Raw genomic sequence first — 23,584 nt, 5'->3', positions numbered from 1 at the left:
AGTGAGATGTACCCAGTCCAAGTCCTACAGATTTTGACCGGTTCTATCAGAGCATCCCCCCTGCGCTGCAAGCAGGAAAAATACTAATGTTTTGGTTTCTTTCTATTTTAAGTAGACTTTTTCTTCAGTGTAACTGAAGTTTTTTTGTTCATTATGCCAACTAGTATGTCTCATGGAGAACTGAGGTCATGGAAATCGGCTGGGGAAGGACTTCACAGCAGCAGGAAGGAGTCCAGAAATGGCAGTAAAACTGTGGTTTTTCATTTGGTTATTGAGGCTTATTAAATTTATGTTTCAGTGAGCAAACTTACAAGATATGTATTGGCACACTGAGAAAAAAAAATAAATTTGGAGTCATTCCTGTATTTCAAGCTTTAGCAATGAAAAGTGTAAATTCATGTGCCATTGCTTGCTGTTCTACATAAAAGTCAGGCTGGGATACTGATTGATGTGATTTGTGGAAATAGTAAAACATATACTGATTTGGGAAGTCATTTGCAAGTTTAATTAATATATTTGGAATAGGTCTTGCAAAGTTTATCCCAACATCATCATAAAATAAATTAATTCCTGCTTTAAGTGATAGTAGTACAACAAAGTTATATTTACAGAAATAGATTTCGAAAGAAATATTGGACAAACCAAATAAGCCCCAGATGCACAGTAACTTTGGTAGAAATGCAGTTTTAAATATGAGGTTTGGGATACATTTAACAGGGCAAATATTACATGTGTTTCTTCTGTTTCCTCCTAGTTCCTGTGCATTGAGGTTCAGTAACACATGTACGCAAAAAGCAGTTTTATGAAAGCATTAAGTGGTGTGCTCATCAGTGCCAGATACAGACTCTTTGTTGGAAGATGTTAACATGCAGAATTGCTAGTTACAACAGGGTGTACTTGCAAGCCGAAGTTATGCTGTTTCCATACTGTATCGTGGTTATTTCACTGTTTTAGAATACACAGAGCCACTATTCAGCCACATAATGGTGTTACATTTTGTATATACTAAAGTATTGCATGAAACCTCTGACTGCCAAAGTTTGGAGTTGAAGGTGGCTGACAGCAATTCTCATTAAAAAAAGAAACCATGAAAAAGTGAGTTATATTGTGTATATGTACCTCTGATATCCCACCCAAATTTCTCCATGTTATTTTCTTATTTGAGTCTTTTTTCCCCTTTTATGACTTACTGGAATTTTGTCTTATGGTGTGGGAAAGCATTGTAACAGGGAGCAGAAATCACAGATTATATTTTAAACCTATGGTATGGTCGCTATTGCAATGCTGGATATAGCTGTTTGCCGAGGTTTTAGAATAAGAATACTAGTTCCTGGGAGGGGAAATGGAGTTTGTAACTTAATAGGAAAAATAAATAAAAGGTCCCACTCTTAAACAAGCAAAATCCTTCTGCCCTAGCCCCTTAAGTAATTCAGAATTAAAGTTGTACTCCATTAAACCATTTGAATATGCAACCTAAAAGAGGAAGAAATAATTGTCTTTTTATATTTGTCCTGTATTTTATGTAAAGCAGGCAAAGTCTTCATTTTATAATGACTCATATTTCAGCTTGGTTCACTGGCATTCTCCTTAGAGAAGCAGAGATGTTGATCGAGAACTTCATTACTTCTTGAAGGACAGAACAGATTATTGAATAATCAGCAGAGATCTTACCTCCCAGCTGTTTGAATTAAATAAGCTGTAATAAAATGTACACAAATCCTCCCAGAGATTTAACTAGATGAATGTGCCTGAGGAAGTTGAATTATAAAAAAGAACAGCTTCATTTCAGTCTACTGTATCTGAAACTCATTTCATAGACATTAAAAATATTGAACTCTCCTAGAAATCAAGCTACTGAATTCTGGGCACCCAAGTAACAAAATACAGCACCTTGTATTTTGCCAAGACATGCATAATTTTGGAGGATTTGCTTGTAGAGAAATAGGTGGAAGGGTTAACTTATAAATATCAAAAAATAATTTGTGTTGATTTTGCTTAGAATTCTTTTACTAATTTCCACTAGAATAAAAAGCATCCAATTATGAATTTTGTAAAAACCAAAGCATTAATCAGTCAGGCTATTAAACTGTAAGAAACTAAATATAGTAGTCAAGAAGGGAAGGGGCACTGTACCTCTATAAGGACTCATGAAGGATTCATTTATGTTAGTGTAAAATTAAACACCTACTTTTGTTTAAAAAGTTGAGGAACTGTTTGTGTTTTCAATGCTGAAGGAGGCGCTAACCCAAACAAGGGAACAGCAGCAAGAAAGACAGATGGCATTGTGTTTGTTCAGCTTAAGAAGGGTTTGGGTAAAAAAATTCAGAATACTGGAAAGTGCCGAGACATATTTTTCTATGAGGTAACCAGTGAGTGTGGAGGTGTAAATCCCTCGGAGGACACATGGGAGTCACAGTGAGGCTTCTGCATTCTTCATGTGAGTCACTGAGAAGGTGAACAAAAACCGGACAGAAACAGCATATTTTGATTTTCAAAAAAGCTTTAGATTCTCACATGAAGTAATTGAAGAAGCATGTTACTGCTAAACTTCTGTGTGGATTGAAAAGTATCAGGGAAAATAAAGAAAAAATAGAAACAGGATCATGCAGCATCTATACTACAAGTTCTTTGATAAGTACACTTACTAATCAACCAAAAATAGGAGTGGAGGCATGGCAATTTTAAGACAAGATAATTTAGGTGAGGGAGATTAAGAAAGGCTGAAGAACTCCTGTGGGACCTGACATAACTGGCAAATGTGATGCAAACTATTTACAAGGACTATATGAGCTGCTGTAGCCAGAGCTCCTAGAGAGATTCAAGCTGCAGCTCATTGCCACTTCTGCTCAGAGCATGGCACCAATAAAAAATTAAAATGGTTACATTGATACTACAAGTAAAAGTAATATGTAATTACAAGTAATAAGTACAAGTAATAAGCCTGTGATATCCATAAAAGACAAATGCCTTTTAAAGTTCCGAAAGATTTAAATGGTTATTAACAAGGATAATACAGATGACAAGAGGAATAGATATTTTTTTTTTAATGTCACATAACCCTTATGCTTCAGAAGGCAAAACCTTGGGCAATTGTATCCCTCTGTTGTTGTTCTAGAAGAGCAATCAACATCTGTCTGACAAAAGTGTCTGGTACCATCAGCTGGGTGACCCTCTGGAAGGGGCAAACCACGGGGCTGTAGTGGTGCAGCACCCATTGTGTTCAGAGTTCTCCAATAAAGATAAAAGTTTCTAAATGAGAAAATGCTTGTGCATGTACAGGTCATTAGAAAACCGAAGTTCAGGTTGCAAAACCACTCCATTTAGCTTTTGGGTCTTGCACATTTACTGTGTGCAAGATGACACTTTTGTCTTATCTGAAAAGATATAGCCTTCACCATTCAGATTAATTCATAACTGATCACCTGCAAATGAGCTAACTACTTAGACTTGTATGGTTTTAGTGTCCTAGCCTAGCTAAGTGCTGCTGGAGACTTAAAGCTCAAAACTCAGCCCACTCAAAAAGCTTGTTAATGGGTCCCACATGACACAGCTATCAATTTTTTAGTATCAGATATACATGCTGTATCCATTATAACTTTCACTTAGGGGCAGGCTTGCCCTAACTGTACAGGAGCTTGTAAGGCTTTGTTCTTATTTTTGGTCTGAAAGAAGGAAAAAAATTAATGATGTTAGATGAGAGTGAAACTGTATTGCAAAAGGCAGTGTTCACTATGAGTCTGGCAGAGAAGGGCCTGATGCATTGTTAAGGGTACCAAGATCCTCTCTGTTTTGAACATTTTCCAGGTTGTTTAAATGTGCATTGTAAGCAATGATAAAATGACAAGTTATCATTGATCTGTCCTTTCCTCCATCTCATAGGGATTCATTAAATAATGCATGCACCCATGTGAATTACCCTTCTTCACTACACTATCCCCAGACCATTAGCCAAATATAGCAACAGCAGCATCTTTCAACCCCTAGAAACCCTTTGGCTTTCATTTAATTAAATTATCCCATTATGAAAACTCTTATAATGAGATTAAATTTAATTATTTATTAGACACTTATTTGCACTAGGGAACCTATCAATTATGCATGGTTGTGCTAAACATTTTTCAATCCATCACCTTTTCTTTTCATGGAAGGTGCAATTTATTAAGTGCATCTGAAGTACTGTAACAGAAGAGCTTTAGCAGAAATGTGGATGCCATCCTAGTTCAATTAATTGCAAATGCAATAGGAAAACAGAAATAGGATAATTTATTCTCTCTCCTTTTGAAATATAGCACTCTGACAGAATTGCACTTTTTGCAATTATTTGGTGCATCTCCTTTTGACAACCTACTTAGTAAGGCTCATGGACAGGCATTTTAATTCATGGGTTTTGGTTGTATTTTGCATGTTAATGGTTCCTAATTGCACAAAAATTCAGATGTAATGCCTAATTAGAACAGTTCAAAGAAATAATTGTAGCACTCTGTGGCTTGTAGCTATGTACATGAAAGAATTTCTTATCAATTTATGAAAGATAAGAATATTCTCTTAATATAATAATGGATAAATATTTAATTTTAGTCAAATTGTTAATGCATACAGCCATAAAACATCATCAGTCATATATCTTCTTGATAAGAATTTGGATATGAAGACAAAAACTTATAAGCTACCAATAATTGTTTCAAGCAGAATGACATTTTCTGATTAGTGTTAAGAAGCAGATATAAACGTCAATACAGCTCTGAGTTTCACTTTTATAAGACCTTGTCAATATGTAATTAATTATTCAACTGGAGTTCTATGTGGCTGAGGGCAGCATTTCAAAGAGCTTTCTTTTATAAGTTGCAAAATCATCATAAGATTGCTTTTACTTTTTTCCTATTTTTTGTTTTTCTTCACATTTTGAAATAGCATGTGTATAAAAGCTCATAGACATTTGGGAGGTGGTACATGCAGTACAGTGATAAGGTGAGGAGCAGTAGGTTTTTTAGTAGCAGTAATTTTTAGCAGATGCTTTTAATACATTACAAAATTCTGCCATGTTTTAAAGTGCTCGTGTTTCATGTTCAGATGTGAATGGGGGTCAAATAGAAAGATTTATGTCCTTTTTTCCCTCACTTATGCATGTAAGAGGATGTTTGCTTTATTAACTTTGAAATTCACTGGACAAATAGACTGCATATTTTAAAGGATTTAAGTAAATGTGCCCCAAAGTTCACAGAAATTACTATAGAGTACTTCAATCCTCATCTTGAAGGAATGAGACATGCTGCATCTGTTAATAAAAACAAAGGATTATTGCTTGCATTTGGCAAAACAGTCATATTTCGTACTTGCGACTTTATCAACGTTGCTGGTTGTTATTATTCGGTACTTTCTTCCTGAAAGTCAGGACTGTTAATTAAATCTCAGTGTACCCTAGTGGGCTTGATAGGATTGTTTTATTCCTGTGAGGGAGATTACAGTCATTAGGAGAGCTCTCCAGATGATATTCAGAACTGAAGTTTACTTTTTGTATGCTCCTTTTCCCAGCCAAGGTTCTGGCTCTCATGTTGCAGAATAGCCACCCATCTTCCACCTGGACAGATATGTTCTGTATCTAGTATCTAGACCAAAACCTGTGCAACATTACAGTGCATTGATGTTACCATTTGCAAACTCTTGAATGGTGAAGGAGTGAGTTACATGTGACACCTCCTCGGCCTAAAAGCAGCATTCTAATGCATTTCTCAGATGGTTACAGCAAAAATTAATTTTAACCATGGCAAATGTGGCAATTGCTGTATTTTGCTGTATTCTGAAACCTTGGTGCTTCAGTTAGCTGTGGAACAGCCCATCTTAATCTGTGTTGGGGGCTGGTAAACTGGCATTGGTTACTCTCATTTTTTTCCAATGTATAATCAGTTGGCAGCTTTGAACTCTGCTTTGAAATCTTTAAGCATCATATAGGCTACATACTACAATATGTTAGCAAATAATTTTATGCCTACTTGAGACATGAAAATGAGATTAAAATGAAAATGAACATGAAAAAGCATTCTTGAGACTTGACATCTGTTAGCCACCTGCTTAAATTGTAGCTATCCAGCCAGGCCAGATGCACTGGTACGTGTACTCAGTTTTTACACCTATATTACATAAAGGTTGCAGTGTTTGCAAATTGGTTGCAAGTCTCCATATACTCCTTTCATCCTTTTACATGGGATAACTTTTTTTTTTTTTTCTTTCCAAGTGGTACAAGAAAGGTGAGCCTTCTAAGAGCTACAGATGTTGAAATATTAAACAGTACATCCAGCTTATGTTGTGGAGCAGGTTATTTTGCATACAGCTTTTCAATACTTTGGATACAAGTTTTGACAGTTTCACCTGGGCAGAGACCTGATCTATGAGGAAAAATAGAATGGCAGAAATTATTTCATTATTGGTATCAAAAACTTGTAAGCAAGCTTTTCATTTACAGCTTGCTAACAGTTTGTTAACATTCATCAGCATCTTTTTGCTTTGCTGTTTAATAAAGACAACAATTAATAGGATACTTCATACCCTATTAATCCATACATATCACTATGTTAAAAAGCTACTAATTTCAGCTATGTACATTTTCAACCTTTATTTGTAACACTGATGGTGAAAATACACCATGTGACCTAATCTAGCATGTTGCAATCTTTGGTCTCATGTCTTTATTAATAAAGAACAGCATGAACTTAGTATGGCTCTGAATTAATAGAATTTTAAAATGTTTTACAAGAAAAATATCAAGTTTAATAATAATAATACTTAAATGCATGGAGTTTCCACCTTTGTTGCTTGTTTATTGCTTTTCCCTTCCATAACTGTTTAACTAGAAACAGGTTTCTGCAGAGGAATTAAGATAGGATTAAAATTAATGTTGTTTCAGGAAAACTATATTGAAAAGAAAAAAAACTTGTTAAAAGTGGAGGGAAATGTGAGTTTTCAGAAAATTGCAGGATACAGTAAAATTTTTAGAACACTTCAAATGCAAAGACCTTTCCTCTTTTTTGTTCTTACAGCTTTTAAAATATTTTTAGACAAGTGAGACTTTATTTAGTTTGAGTGAAAAAACTTCTGATTTGAGATTGGCTTGTCTTAGGAGAATATTCCTTTTCAATAGAATACTGAGAATTTTCCCAATACAGATAATCATAGCTGGAGACTGTCAAGGCATCAGGTCATTAAGCCAGGGAGAAAGACTCTTGTCTCCCCTATCCCTGATGCAAAACTTTTTCCCATCATTTTAGGCTCTCAGGTTGCCAACCAACACTCTTCCCATTTTCTTTGAAACAAGCTGACAGCCTAAGGCTTTCCAGCAGTCTGTGTAACAAAGCCCTTTCAAGACCTACTTGATGTAAAATCAGGTCCATCATGAGCTCATACATGGTGTCTGTTCTTGTGGCTTTTACTTCTTTTTTAGTGGTCTCATCCTTTGCTATATTCCTGTGCTGCCTTTGATTTTATTTTCTGGCATTCATCAAAGCAGACTGAATTAATGGGTGATCCTTTTCACTGGAACCACTCTTACTCAGGACCTGCTGCTGCGTTCTGAAGAAGACAAAGTCAATCTGGCCTACGTTTGAGACAGTCCAGCTGTACAGTGCAGCATCGGGGCTGAGACTGAAAAAAAGTTTGAGTGATCCCTAATATAGAAGCGACTTCTTGACTGCAGCCATAGCTGGACCCTGAGAGCAGGCAATACACAACTAAATTGGGGAAGGATTTTGTCTCTGTAGCATTGTTTTCCTTCCTCAGCAGCTCTATAGGACGAACCTGATTGCTTGAGATACAGCTTTGCATGTATTGGTAGGGACTGAAAGTATTTCCTGTGACAACTGACAGATCTCACCCTCTGGGGAACTGTCTTTCTATGTAAAATGAAGTTGCTCTGTCAGCAAAACGAAGAAGTTCATTAAAATAACTGAACAGAACTGTAAATGGAGATTAGGCAGTTTCTTGCCATAACCTGGTTTCCTAAATAAAAAAAGCTTTTGTGACTGCATTCTTTTACTTGTCTGTTTGGCTGCATGTCTGCTAATAATAACTTCTCAATTTGTTTGGAAGTCTCAGCCTGGTCTGACACAGAGCTAGCAACCTCAAAAATATCACACTCCTTTGAGTTTTATGAAAAAGGCAGATGGACTGTGGAGAATGTCTGTAGATGTCCTTGGCTGCTGAAAGGCTAAAGACAAGTGTGTCTTTCAGTGAACACGTCAATTTGTAGAATAGGGCTGCGATGTACTGATGATGGAAAGGTTAGAGGTGTGCAGGTCTTTGGTACAGTGTAGCTGCCTTTTGGCCCTGGGGGTGCTGCTGTTGGGCACAGCTCATCGTGTGACCCTCTCCCAAGACCAGGGTTTTGGTAAGAGCTGTGTGGTTGGTCTGTGTCAACCCTGAGCCATACACCCTCAGCGCTCCCAAGGCCAGAAATTGCATTTTCAAGCAACTTCCATCCCAAAAGCCAAACCCTTTCCTATTAGAACCTACACTAATCTCATCAGCAAACTTTTACTTCTTCCCTGGCTCTTGATTCCCTTCACTTAAGCTCCCCTATGATCTCTCTTTTAAGTTTCCCAACATGGAGCCTTCAAACCCATTTCAGCTGCCTCACCACTAGATTTCAGCCTGTTTTAAGGTGCTGCTTTGAGCTTGCTGTGCTCCCACTGCCTGCCTGTGCTCACTGCCCCTGCCTCCAAGGCCACTGAACCTCTTGGTTCCCATCTGTGTGGGGAAAAAAGTTCTTCCTTCCCCCACTCTTAGTTTCCAGGAGATGTAAAAAAGCTGGTTAGAAGCAGCAACTGTGAAAAGTGAAGCCTATGAGCTATAAAACAGAGGTAATCTCTGGCAAGACACTCTAAGTAACTCTAAGCCTGTAATTCTCTCTGCTCACAGCCTTGCTCTGAAATACCCTGGCTGACCTTCCTGGCACATTGTGGGGAAAGCTCAATTATAGTCAAATGGCAAAAAATCTTTCATTTATAACTTGCTGTCATTAGCTTCAGGGGGAGGAATGTCAAAACACAGTTTCTGGGACTGTTTGATGGGTTACCATGTTGATTATGTCTTATTCTGGTTTTAGTGGTTCTTCTGAGCCCACTTTTTTGGTGATTGTACTTTTAATTATGACAGAGGTTCCCAGGATATTAATTTTCTATGTATCTAAATAGGCATTTCAGCAAAGGAATTAGTGGAAATGTCTTTAGAGATGAGGATTAGGAGCAGCATGAAGAGTTCAGTAACTGATTAGGCTGGGGACTTTTTCCTTTGGGTTTAAAATGCCACTGGAGCATCCTGAAGTATCTATGAAAAGACTGCACGTCCCTTCTGTATTTATAGATTGTAGAGTGGGAGATGCAGACAGTACATACTTGGAATTAGACAGTTATTTTAGATGGTGGAAAGAAGGAGGGAAATTTTCAAGTTAGAGTGTGAGAATGTAACCATGTGACTCATTAAAATTAATAGGAACTGCGTAGTGTAATCTCTGTGCACCACTTTGAAAATTTCCCTGGTTGTTTCTCTATGAATATTTATGCAATCAGGAATAAAATGCAGACAATGAAGCAAAAGCCAGTGTAAATACAAAGTGATTGTATCATTTACATGTTTTTAATTATTGACATAAATGCCACTTTTGTCCAGTAATAAAAAAATGCATATGAATGACGAAAGTAGTTAAACACAAAATAAAAATTTCAGCAATTGCTTTAAAAGGAAATACTTTTTGGTTTTAGTTTTTAAAGAAGTCACTAAATCTGCTTGCTCTTTTAACAAATATATTTAAAACCTGTAGTCCAGTTTTTGGGGATGTTTTGGAAAGAAAATAAGACAGATGACTGCATCACTCGAGAGGCTTATGTCAGTTTGACCACCAGATATCAACCAGCCTTCTGTACGTGTACCAAGATCCTTAATTTGATCTCAACATTGGGTTAAACTAGTACTTTGTATTCTGAAGACTGTACCAGCACTGAAGGATAAGATGAGAAAGGTGCAGGTGGCAAAAGGACAGGGGTATGCATGCATTTGCTTAAGAACCCATCTATCTACAGTGTCCTTTGACTGCTGGCTTACTAAAAGACACAGAGTGCTTATCTTTAATTAAGTCATAAGTGGTGTCAATTTTATTATCCACTGATCTTTTATTCAACAGCATAAATCCAAAGCAAGGTAACTAGCAGGGTTTATGGTTCCTGATTATCATTTCATTCAGGGAAAGAATGAAAGATGAAGCAGTTATGCCTGAAAAAATATTATCACATGGTGTGTACACTCCATCCAAAGCTCAAGACCCCCAGAACTAATTTCAGCTGTTGAAATCATTGTATCACCTTTACTTTCCCAAGATAGATGCAACAGGCCAAAGAGTGGCAATGCATAACCTTTGAAAAAACTGCCAGGAAAAGCAGATACTCTGCAGGTCTCTCTGCACTTCCCTATCTGCCAAGTAGTTTCTACATTTTGAAGTCTTGTCAAGCTGAGCAACAATCTTCCGCCAAATAATTCCATTGCCAATTAGTCTGTCATAGGCTTTGTCAGTTTATCCTAACTTCTCTGCCCTATGGACTGAATACTGGATACCAAAGAAAGATCAAGAGAAAATCAATGTTATGCTTTGTCTTTGTATAGCAGTGCCTTAACCCAAACATCCTCCTCTCCTGAAGTTGTGAAGCAGTGAAATTCCATCTCAGGACCCCAGACTGAAAAAGAAAACAGTCGCATCCCCAGTAGGACTGAGCCAGTCGTACCCTTCCTAGCAAGACCCAGCCTAGGAATGGTTCAAGAAGTGTAGAACAAATAGGGCATCTCCAGATGTGGATGGCAGCTTGTGAACATCTGGATAGCAAAACCTGCTAGGGAAGAATGCCAGCTGGTTCATATCGCCCTGATGCCAATATAATTCAGAATATCTGCAATTTCTATTTCAGTGGTTCAGATCAAGAGAGTTGATTGAGTGAACACAAAAGAGATCTCATACATACATTCAGTCCTTTCTCTCATCTTCAAAGTCAAGAGAAGGGAAATAAGCTTCAACACTCAATAAGGCAGTCACCCCTGCGTGGGAGAACGGACGCCTCGGAAGTATTTGTAATGTGGGTAGGGGCGAGAGACACCAGAGTGCTGGACAACATGTTGACTCCTCTGATAAATGTTTTCTGGAAAGTAATTTCTGGAGCTAACAAGGAATTATGTAAATGGAGAAATAATCAGATAAGGTGATCAAGACTGAAGAAATAAAAGACTCTTTCAGAGTGAAGTTATGAAAAGATTATTGGTGTGCATAAAGCAGATTTTAGCTAATGAAGTCAGGGTTGTGATTGCAGGCAGATGAGGAAACTGAACAGATTTTTAAATTGAAAACGAGTAATTATGTTTTCTAGACTTTCAGGAAGACAAAGTTTTGTTTTTTTCAGCCCAAACTTAAAAAAAAAAAAATTACAGGAAATTTTGAAAACACTCTTTTTTGACTAGCCCTTTTAAGGGCAGAAGGGTTCCCTAAACCCCACTGAGTTGGGGTTTATTTTCACCACTGAGCTGAGCTACTCTGCTGTGCTGCAAGAGATGCAGCGTCTGGCCCTAATAAACTGTATTTGCACAAGGATTTGGGTGCTGGGATGTTCTCTGAATTGTGGCAGGCGTTAGGCAGCAGAGAATGGTAGCCTAAGCACAGTGCTCACCTCTGCAAGGGGACAAATGGCTCTCAGTATGCTCAGGAGCACAATTTAAGCACCAGTTCCTACCTGACATTGTTGACTACTTAATTTTTCTTCAGAGATATCCATTGCTTTGTAAATTAGGTTGAAAGCTAAGAGCAATTCATGGAGCTGAGAGCAGTTAGGGGGGATTTGTTTTTTTTCTGGTAAGCAAGAAAAATATTTCATTCCCTTTGTTAATCCAATTCATATTTATCCAGTATAATTACTCATAATACTAGTAGCTTGTCTCAAGTTTTATTTTTCATTGTAGCTGTTAACCAACAGTCATTAGTAAGATCCTAAACTTTACTTCATATTCCATCTGTGATTGGAAAACCTGAGTGCAGGTATTATAAATCTATTTTAAAGGCTGAACATCAGTTTGAACATTTCAAAGCATACTTGTTTCTCTCAAGTTTTCACAAAATAATGTTTCAAAATTTATTCTTTTTTAATTTTATTTTTTAATCCATTTGCACATTTCAGAAAGCAAGTAGAGTAAGGAGTAAATTCTTTGGGATTTTCAAATCATGGAGCTAACCCAAGATCTACTAAAATGAAGAAAATTTACTGGATTTAATTCTTTCAATAGAATCCACTAAACATCTAACAAGATGTTAATTTAGACGTAATGACATTTGATGTCAGGCTTATTATGCACATGATGTCAGGATGCTGTGGCTTATTAGTTCTTCTAAGGTGGGAGGAAAGAAACACTAAAAGGAGATGTTAAATGAATTAGTCATTGCCTTGAGCAAATGACATCTCTGTGCTTTTAGCGTGTTGATATGTGGAAAATTTATAAAGTCTGGATATCGCTGGTTTTGTTATTTATTAGTTTATCACATTTCCATTGGTGTCTGCACATGTTCTACTGTGTTAAATGACCTCAGTGCTTTCTGATTGCTAATAGTTTGCATTGCTATTAGTTCTCAGCTATTTGAAGGAAGATTTATTGCTATTATACATGGATTGTTCTAGCAAGAGAAAAGCCATGTATGTGCTTAAAAAGAGCCAAAGTTGGAAATGTGGCAAGTGTCTTTAAGCTGTTTTGTGTAGTTTTAGTAAAACAAAGGAACTTATGCTTGCAATGTTACAAGCAATCTTAAGTGAGTGTAAAGATTTATCAAATCAGTGTCTTAAACCAATCTCTTAAATCACTGTGATTTATTATTTTTTTATTCATAGTCATAAACCAAATGTAAACAGCAGTCTTCAGACCTCTTATTCGGGGTCTCTAAAGTCCATTTCTCTTACTAAATTAATAGGAAACATTTTTACTGCATATTAACTTTCAGCTATTTTTTCATTGCCGTTCACTTCAAGTCATTTATGGTACCCATTCACTTTTTGAGAAATTGGTGCCTTGGCTGACTTCAGGGCATCCGAACACAAAGAGATAACTAGACCTAGATCCTGCAACCTGGGCTGTGAGGGTAGACTCCAACACTGGTACACAGCCCTTTTGAGGTCAGGAGGACTGTTAATGGGTACCACAGTCCATCTTTGGAGTGGACTGCTGGACGGTGGCTTGGGCTGAAGCAGATTCCAGCATTGGTTGATGGGAGCCTCCTAACAAAGGAGCTGCTGAAATGTATTTCATCCTGCACATTCATCAGATGGTAAAAACAATTTTAGGCATCCCCATACTAGATTACAATTAAAAAATATTTGACCTACCAGTTGTTACTTTATGATGCATACTGCATAACTATTTACTATTATTTACTTAGTGACCAGAAAAAACAAGAGCCAAATTCTGGAATTCATCAACTCATAGAGAAAGATTTGTATAAAGCTCCTGCTGTGCTTGGTATACCACACATGTCTGAGGCCAATTCCATAAAAAGAAACTTAACATGAAGTTGTTCCTATTTTAATTCAGGCTTTAGGATGCATACACGGTATCTTGTAGTATTTTGGAGGTAAAAGCATGAATAGTGTTTTCTTATTTAAGAAAGTTTAGAACTAAAAGTAAAAAGGATTTTATAAGAAGGGAGACAGAAGGGAAAGATAAATGCTTTGTAGGGCTTTCATTGCTGATTTGTGCCAACTTTTTTGGATCTTGTAGAGGAATGAGAGCCCTACAGTGCCCAAGCTGTACCCCGCTGAGGGGCAGCTGCTCTCCATCCCTTGGATTTCCCCCTTCCCAACTGTAGGGAACATGAGGTTCTTGAGATTCCTTCTGAATTCAAAACCCCTTCCAGATATGGATTAAGTTTGAGGAGGGGAAGTCTTCATTCTGGATACTTGTTTTCCTTTGCAGTGAGGAGTGGGCAAGCAATGAATCAGTGGCTGCAGGAGGCTGAGGATGCTTTCCCAGATGGCCACAGCCTGTTGGGGCTTGGTGGAGCAGGCAGCAACACCACTGATGTTCTCAGCGGGGTTATGGAGCCCTTGTTTGTGTCCCAAGCATGCAGGCATCACTTGAAGAATTCAGTCTCCAGCAGTGCAATTTTGACTTATCTCAATAAGTGGTCATCTGTGGCAGAATATGTTGGTGGAGTAAGGTTCAAACTAGTGCATTTTTAGCGCTACTAAATTTACTAAATTTTCCTAGGTGTCTCTAATTTAGGATTTGCTGCTTTCCAGGAGGCCTTTTAAAAGCCAGCCTAGGTATCCAAAGGTAACCTGCTTATGGACATAAGGAAAGTGGCACCAGAGGCACCAAAGATAAATAAGCCTTTTTAAGTTGCACTCAACACATTTCTTACACTAATAACTGCCAAATTGTGATTTTTTAAAAAAAAATATAAAATTGTATGAGTTAAAAACTCTTTATCTCTGCTCATCCACCTTTGTTTCAAGATCTTCATACAGTTTTGTTCTGCTGTGTGTATCTTCATGCCCTCTTCTCCTTATGTTATTACATTTTTCTGATATTGCTGCATGAGAAGCATTTGCCTCTGCCTAGCGTGCAGTACCCATGCCGAGACTTTCTGCATATAAACTGGCATCCAGCACAAGGGGTATTTTCATTTGTCTGTGTCTAGCTGGGCAACATTATTTAATGAAGGTCGTTGTGTATGGATATTCCTCAATTATGAAAGGCAAGGCATCCTTAAAGACACATTTTCAGAACATTGTCAGGTGAATCACTCGGCTGAATATCAATGCTTCAGTCCTTTGAGTATGCAAATGTAGTACAAGACAGAGGGGCAAGGTCTATTAATTTGTTTTTTAGATATTGAAGTAAAACTTTTGTGTTTTCTTAACTCTGTTGAAACCCTCTTGAAATCCTTATTTTAGTCTGTTTTCCTCTTAATTAATGACAGGTTTGCAGGGACAACAATACTAACTGCCTTTGGTGATTTTTTTTTCCTCTTAAGCCTAGGTTTGAAAGGGATCTGTCACCTTATGTTTGTGGGCTGGAAATATAGCTGTAATTATGAATAATTGGTTTAGGAATTAAATATTTCTTTGAAAAGGTAGATTATTAAGCAGGAAATATATGTAGAAAATGTGTATAATACACTTAATTAAAAAAAAAATAATCTGTATTAATAGCCTGGAAGTATCGAAGCATTAGAAGGAGTTTAAGCTTTGTTTACATTTTGGCTGCAAGAGGTGCCTCTCTTTAAGTATTTAGGTAAACAAACCAAAGCTGCTGTTTTCATTAGTATGTGACACAGAGCCCAGTTTTCTTACCTCGGAGAACATTAAACTAAAATTCGGGGGCAGAAAGCAACTTGATCTCTTGCAAATATGAGTCTTGATAAATCTTACAGTATGGAAAGAAAGCAACCAACCTTCAAATTTTGTACCTATTGACATTGCTTAATAAAAACATCTCGGGTGCTGGTGCTTCTGGGTGTGTTTCCAATAGCAATGTGATTGCAGGTCTCTGTGGATAAAGTTACCAGTCCTTTGAATTCTGACCTTCAGTCTAAAACAGCTTTAGAGGTTACTCTTTTTCCGATTTGTGAGATTGCAGAGAAAAAGTTAATGCTGCTGGAAGGAAGCGGGGGAGGGAGCTGCGCTTGGAGATGAGAACAGGGACTTTGAAGCCATCTGAGAAGTTTTCCTCTGGCCTTGATTTGTAACAACAAATATTGGCAGTCTGACTCTGAGTAATTACACAAAGTTTCAAAATAGAACATGTGGCAATTGAAGTTTCTGTGAATACTATTACTATTGAGACCAAATAGATTTTAAGGGAGATTATACTTTTGGGTTCGACAAGTCTGGATTCTTGGGGGCCTGTAGCCATCAAAACCTGAGGGCTAACTTAAGCCCCATCTGTGTCCATGGGGAGGGAAAACCTCAAAACTGAGTCTCCCCTAGACACATCGACTGGAAGTGTCTGTCTCTCTTCACTGAAGATGAAGGTTGGGGTGTCATCTTAAGCTAAATGCTTAATTTTAGGTGGTTACAGTTCAGAGAAGGTCTAACCTCTGCTGAACAAATGCGCGTCATGGCATAATTACTGTAAGGTTCAAAATAATTTATTGTGGTGAATTTCTGTGAAACATTTTACAGGAAAAATCAGTTGATGCAAGTGTAAGATAAACTGCCCTCATAATGATTATTTTAACTTAGACTTCCACTTTTTCCTTTTCATTGCAAGGCCCAAAATGTGGAATATTTATGAACTTCAGTTCATAACTGAAACTAGAAGATACTGCATCCTTCCTGATCGTCGTAAGAAAAATATGTGTGATTGAATGTTTCAAGGTTAAGGACGTACATGTTTACTGTATTCAACTAACACAAGGTTTGTGGTTTGAATATGTGTTTGTGAATCACTTATATTACTCATAAATGCAGGCTTGTCTTAATATTTTGTCAAAGTGAGCTTGGATTGCTGTTGTTTCAATTATATTCGTAATTTAAAATACTTTAATTAACAAGGATTTTCTTTCTGTGTTTTTTATTTATTTATTTATTTGCTTGTCCAGTCTTACATGTCAGCATCTGGAAAATTATGCAATAATTGACACAAATAACTAAAATACTGTAATGATCCACTGCTCCATCTACTGTTGAGCAGTGACATGAGTGATGCTTCAGGGAAAAAATACGGAACGCATTTAGGAAGTAATAACAAAAGGAATTTGCAACAAATAAACCTATTGTTTCTGTGGTCAGTGAACAAACATAATTTTCTTGCAGATTTAAGAATTCTGAGTACGACTTTAATTCAGAGCTGGAAAACAAAGAGGAACTTTCCATCTCCCTTTTCACCTTATAGGAGGTGCTGACAAAACGGATTTTGTTCATGTTACTGGAAAATAGTTGGAGAAAAGACAGTTTAGCATTACTGTGCTGACTCTTGTTATAAAGAGCTCTGCATTTATATCACTAGAAAAAAATGGAAGTTGTAGCTGTGAAAAAAAAAATTGCAATGGTTTGTAAATTCTGACTTTTCTAGTAGCACTAAATTAAAGATGAGGAAGCCTTAAATAGTTGTGGGAGGACAAACTACGGGAAAATGGCATGTCTGTGAAATGATGTGTTTTATAGTATTTACAGAACAACGGGACTTGATTATTTTGTCAGTTCACTGGCAGTGTTTCATTTGCACTGTGTTCTTTTTGCAATTTGGTCTTTTGAGGAACTACTGAGTATATCTTCTGTCGCCCATTAGAGTGCTAGCAAGCTGTTCCTCGTCATCATCACTGGTGCATTTGATTTGACTTGTTCATTTTTTAAAGCAAATTATTATTCACACATCAGAGGGAAGGATGATTACTTTCAATTTTTTAGGCAGCTATGTTTCTGTGCTGCGTTGGAGTAAAAGACTGAACGTAAATTAGAAAAATCAGCTCTTTCTCAAGGATTCTCTCAGGTTTTGATTTATTCCTTTCATGTCACTCCCTATATTGCAAACAGGTAATTCTCCAAGAAACTTTGTTCAAAGACAATTGCATTACCTTCATCAGGACTACTTTTATAAAGAGTTACTATCTTATGTATCTTTTGAGCTGAGGTTTTTCCGGAAAAAAAAAATAAGTGGCGTTCTCACTGACAGTATTAAAAATCTCCATGTAAAGCTGTTGAGCTTTATTGGAAAATGGAAAGTAATTTTCAGTAGTTCACGTTAGAATCACAGTAGAATCACAGTAGAATTACGTTAGAATAAAATGGTTACGGTTGAAAGGGACCTTAAGATCATCAGGTTCCAGTGTCCCTGTTATGAGCACGGTCACGTCACACTAAACCAGACGGCACAAAGCCTCATCCAACCTGGCCTTAAACACCTCCAGAGAGGGGGCATTAACAACCTCCCTAGCCAACCTATTCCAGTAATAGGTTAATAGATAAGACATTGCTTAAATGAAAGCTGTTGTAGTTGCAAAAGCTACAGCATTACTCTTAAATCAGGAGTAGATCTTGAAGCTCTGCTCTCAGTGTCACAAAGCTGGTGTCTCAGTCTTTAGGGCAAAGTAGTGTCATCACTTTTGCATCTGCTTCGGAGGATCTGGAGACCAAAACTTACGAGTATTTTGATACAACAATCAGAATTACCTTAATGAGATTTCTAGAGGAGAAAGGTGATGTGGGAAGCTTTCAGTTCAGCGTTATCAAGTACCAAAGGAAGATGACAGTAACAGATGTATCTAAAACTTACCTTTATGGAGGAAATCTTCCCTTCACCCTGCCAAACTACATACTTATTTTGCAGTTAGAGTACTGACCGTATGTATAGTTTACACTGTTTGTGTCTAGAAATATATATATGCACTATATATTTTTCCTCTCTTATCTAATGCTTTTAATACACAATGAATCTATTGAAAAAATATGCATATATTGATTTTGGAAAGTGAAAAATTGAAAAACATCGAGGCGGTGGCTATCAAACTAGACTTTGACCAACCACTTATTCTGTGGAAAATCTCCGCATTAATTTATATCATAGTTGTCAAGAACTACTTCAGAATCATACAAAGTCATGCATTCATTCAAAAAGCTAAAGCAGTATCTACTTAAGATCAATAAAAACTATTGTTTCCTATTTTAAATTATACAGAATGATCCTGTACTTCATCCTGAAGTTGCTGATCAAAAATTAGTACAATTGCATGCAACGTAGCAAAGATGTCATTGGGGCCAGCCGTTCATACACTTTTTGACTGAGGACACTGGTTAGCAGCACACCCCTTTTCTTATAACAGGTCCTTAATTCATTGCTAATTTTATTCAGTGTATCCTTAAAGAATATAGTGAAACTGTCCTTCTTAAACACACTGATAATTTTTGAACAGAGCACTGAAAATGGTTGATTTCAGTCACTTTTGTTGTTGTTGTTGTTTGTATTTACCAAGGTCTTTCTACTGCTACTCATGTGAGGAGCATGAGACAATAAGGGCTCCTGTCAAGTTCTGCAAACTTCTGCTCCAGCCAAGGCGTCTCTAGGCAACAGCTGCCATGTGTAAGATAAAACTTGTATGGAGACATAGGAGAGATTTGCTTCAGAGGCTTCTGTCCTTGCATTGCAGTTGTTATGGGAAGAGCCAGACCAGCAGCTTTGGGGAGCAATGGGATGTGTCTTCTGCTTTAGTGAAGTGTGGTCTTCCTGGGCCTATTTCTAATATTAAATATTTCAGTAGTATTTCCTACTCAGAGGTAAAGATGTGAACATCCCGCTGTTCCATAGCCATCTTATATCTAATTTTTCTTAATTATCATCATTTCTGTAATTGTGACACCTAAACACCCAGTAAATACTGTGATCCTGAAGGATGTGCTTTACTTCTGCTAAGACAAGTGTGTGATGCTGCATATGGAGTTAAAACCATGTTGCATGAGTAATAGTTATAAAATACACCAAATAGCTTGTTGTGCATTTGCTATTATGTAATAGGTCCTTTACTTCTTATGACTCTTGAGATGCCAGCTGCATCAGCAGGAATGCAGAATCAAGGCAAATTCAGGCATGATGTAAACTTATACAGATGCCACTGAAACCTCTGTCCCAAATCAAGTGTTAGTGCAATTGTGGTTTTAAAATTGATGTTGGCTGCCAGTGATCAACAACCCAGCCTGCACTGATTTGGTATGCAGTTAGTTGGAGGAACAACCAAAAAGCCAAGCAAACAAACCTCTTTTGATAAGGTTTCAAATAGGTGGCATAATTAGATTAGCTATTGAAATAAAAACAAAACAAAACAAAACCAACCCTGCACTTACTTAAACCAAATGAGGATCTGGTCCGTGGTATCAGCTCTAGGATAAGTTCATAGGTTAGACCATACTGTGGGGTAATGATATACACTAATCTGAAGTCCAATCTTCAGACATCAGATAAAGAACTTTAAGGCACAGTTTAATGGCTGTATAAACACAGAGGACCCGACTTTATCTTATATCCCCCCATCTAGATCATTTATATGGCTTCAGTTCCCATACTGCCTACACGCCATGCTGCAGAAGAGATTAAAAATTCAAAGCCTGTTCTTTTCTTGCAGTGCATCATCAACACCCTTTCTCTGATCGTTTTAGCCTTGGTATAATTTATCCCGTGTTTATCATCACATCATCAAGCTCTGTATGTGTGTAAGGGGGGTCTGTCTTTAGTTTAATTAAATGCAGAGATTGGGCACACTCCTAAAGTTATTACTTAGACAAAACTCCCATTAGGGACTACAAACTCTAACCAACAGTAAACCTGTTTCAGTAAGCTTTACATTTAAAAGAGTAAAATTTATTTGTGTATTTTTCCTACTTTTTTATTATTTTTAACTTTTTTATTTCGAATATGGAATGAAATGCATCACTGGAAGTCTCAGTCTTTCTTTTTTTAACATTTTTTTTATTTCCATAGCAACATTTAAGTATCACTATTTTTTAGAAAGGGTTTTGAGTTACATTTTCCAGTGTCAGATGGTACCTCAGAACCCGATATTTTTGAGGTGTTTTTTTTTCCAAAAAAACAAATGAGTTTCTGCTTCCTGAAAGTATGTGCCTGATCTTTTTCATGTAGTGGATGGAGCTCCTAGAGACAGTGAAGCAAGACGTATCTTAAACTCTATATAGGATTGGGTAAGGTTTTAAAAAAATGATGTTATTAACACTGATAAAGGCTTCAGTGGTAAGCATTTTTCAGAGGACCATGGCTGTTACAAAAAGCACACAATTCAGAATGATTGCAGAGCCCTGTATGTCAGGGTTTCAGTGAATTTACCCCACAAAACGGCATGTCTCTCTAATAAGTAATTTGTATTTCTTTCACCGTTTAATATAGAACATCATAAATAGTTTTCTTGGCGTGAGATCTGCTTTGTGACTATAAAGAAGTAAAGGGATTGTGTTTGTGCTGGCTACGCCGACGGGCCCAATCGAAAGCTGCTTATTTTGACCTGGGTTCCCATATATGGTGTGTGACTGTCCAGAGATCCCTTTTCTCCGCTAAACAAAATGAAATCCTAGGTGCCTTTCCAGCTCGAGTTTGACTTGTAGCTTTGCAAACCGATCTGCCTTCCTGCAGTATTCCCAATGTACTTGCTACAAAATAATGTCTCGCTTACTGGGATGTAGTAGCCAGAAGACATTTCTCCTCTAGAAGTATCGCTTTCATTCACAGATTAGATAATTGAAGGTAAGGATATATTAGCAGTGAATAACCACAGATTTTTTTAAAGAAAAAAAAAGAGTTCTGTTTCAATCTATTTGTACTATATGAAGCTGTTTTTTGTTTTCTTTTGTTGTTTTTTTTTTAATTCTTAATTATTATTATTTTTATTTAGTGCTGTGGACCTGGCATACTATTAAGACTTTTGGGGTTGTTTTTTTAGTACTGCAAAGCATTACGCTGTTTTCCTCATCATATTTGGATTACATGTACTAGAACAGCGTAGAAAAACAAGTGTTATATGAATTGAAAGATACTGTCTACAAAGTGGAAATGCTCCAGAGAACCCTGGTCAAATTTAGTTATTGTATACATTATAATGTTATTTAACATAATGTATATATTTTCAAAAGAGGTTTGTTGTTGTTTTTTTTAATTATGAGCTACTAAAAGTGCTGTAATAGAAATGTATCATAAGCCCATTTCAGTTTAATGGCTTAATAATTAAATTACTTAATTACTTATTGATTGGTAAAAGCAAAGCTTTAAAGAGTCACTGTTACTTACTGCACAAATTCAATTTCTCTGTCCTTTGGAAATATTTGTACGGTCTATGGAAAGGGCCTTTACACAGTTTTCAATTTCAAAACTTTAGTAGGTTTTTTAAAATTTTCCATTTTACAACTAGTAGGTGAGTCGCAATAACATAAAATACAAATTTGACTACATTTACAATTGCTTTTAAAGGTATGAACATTTCACATATCTACATGGTTTAAACCATTTTAAAAGTTCTAGGTCCTTTATTTAATAAATACCTTTAAATTGGAGAAGGCTGGCTTAAATAGTTTTAGCAGACCTTTTCTTTACAAGGTTGCAAGAATCTCAGATATTTGAGAACAAATCTGTTACATATCCAATCAAAACGGCATGTCCAGACGTGCATGCTGGTTGTATGCCTAAGAGCCCCTGTGAGTATCCGTATTTAGCTTCCCTCGTTGATATGATGTTGGTTTAATTCCAGTTATTCTATTAGTGCGGCTTTTGTTTAAGCCCAGTTTACGAGAGGGGATGCATCTACACACAATTAAACTTTTTAAATGAGGAGGGACCCGAGGGATTCATTGCTCGCTCTGCGGTGAGGCTGCAGAAGGTGCAAGAAAAGGGGGCTCTGGCGGGCGGGCTGGGCGCGGAGGGGCGGCCGCCGGTCAGGGGCGCGCAGCCCCCGCGCTGCTTCCGCGCAGCTGGACGCCGGCGGAGCGTGGCATCCCCGGCTGCCTTTCGCCCAAGCGGGAAGGTTGACTTCAGCCCGCGCAAGCCTCATTGCAGTTGGCGTTTTTAAACCAATAAGGTTGGGACAAGAGAATAGCTGCGGTTTGCATTACAAAAACAAAAACAAAACCCAAAGGGGGGTGGGGGTGGGGGGGGGGGGAATTAGGGGGAGGGAAAAAAAAAAAAAAAAGAAAAAAAAAAGAAGAAAAAAAAGGCGAAAAGGGGGAGCGAGGAGGAGAGAGGGCGCGGGAGCGGCAGCGTTGCCCCCAGGCACTGCCTGGGCAGACCCACACGGCTGAGCAAACAGGCGGCGGGGCTGGCGGCAGCCTCTGCCGCGGCTTTGTCTGCCCGCCCCGGCCCCGGCCCCGGCCCGCGCCCCTGCGCCCCGGGGCTGCCCCGCCGACACATGGGAGCCGCCGCCGCGCTCTGAGCCCGCCATCGCGGAGGCTGCGCGCCCGCGGAGACGGCGCGCCCCGGCACCGTGAGTAGCAGGCGGGCGGCGCGGGCGCTGACAGCGGCTGTCGGCGGGGCGGGCAGCGGGGGCAGCCGGAGCGGGAGGGAAGGAGCAGGGAAAGGGGGCGACGGCAAGAGCCCGGCGCTGGAGCCGCGCGGGGTGCGGCGGCGGCGGCGGGAATTGCCCGTGCGCGGAGTTGCGGGGCGGCTTTCTGCCCGTGCGGAGAAGAGCAGCGCTCAGTTCTAGATGGCTAGGTGCAAGCAGTGAGTTCTGGCCGGGTTTCAGGCAGGGGTTTGTAGGCTTCCCACAAAGCTGCTGTGAGGCGGCTCTGTTTATTGTGATCAGCCAGGTTTGGGGATTCTCCTGTTTGATTTCCTAGAGTGCTAATGGTTCGGCGGACGGGAGTAACGTGGTGGGGAGATGTTAAATTGGAGGTGAGAATAGGCACGTAATATAGGAGACCTGCAGACCGTGCTGGAAGAGACCCGAGAGCGTGAGAAAAATAATAAAAAAAAATTGGAAGGAAGAATGCCTGACAGAGTTTTTGACAGCGCTTTCTGAAGCAGGAAATCCTTTTGCGTCGTATGTTTAAAATTTCCAAACACCAAGGAAAACACAGGGATCCCCATAGGA

General features: G+C 38.3%; 1 protein-coding gene across 7 annotated transcripts in view; it reads left to right on the top strand.

Moving 5' to 3' along the window:
* EYA1 (EYA transcriptional coactivator and phosphatase 1) overlaps positions 1 to 23,584 on the top strand; it is a 147,654-nt gene that overhangs the window by 34,935 nt on the left and 89,135 nt on the right. The window contains exon 1 of one of the 7 annotated variants that reach the window (XM_051611629.1): positions 16,357 to 16,425. The exons of 4 other annotated variants lie outside the window; for them this stretch is intronic. The gene's annotated coding sequence lies outside the window, so the exon portion shown is untranslated. Of the gene's footprint in view, positions 1 to 16,356; positions 16,426 to 21,168; positions 21,253 to 22,744; positions 22,979 to 23,584 lie in introns of those variants that run through there. 2 more of the 7 variants (XM_051611628.1, XM_051611627.1) reach the window with 2 other exon arrangements.

The sequence above is a fragment of the Apus apus genome, chromosome 2 (genome assembly GCF_020740795.1).
Source record: "Apus apus isolate bApuApu2 chromosome 2, bApuApu2.pri.cur, whole genome shotgun sequence".
In the NCBI taxonomy this organism is placed as follows: domain Eukaryota; kingdom Metazoa; phylum Chordata; class Aves; order Apodiformes; family Apodidae; genus Apus; species Apus apus.
The sequence above is the reverse complement of the archived record's forward strand: the minus strand, read 5'-3'. Positions and strand labels throughout refer to the sequence as shown.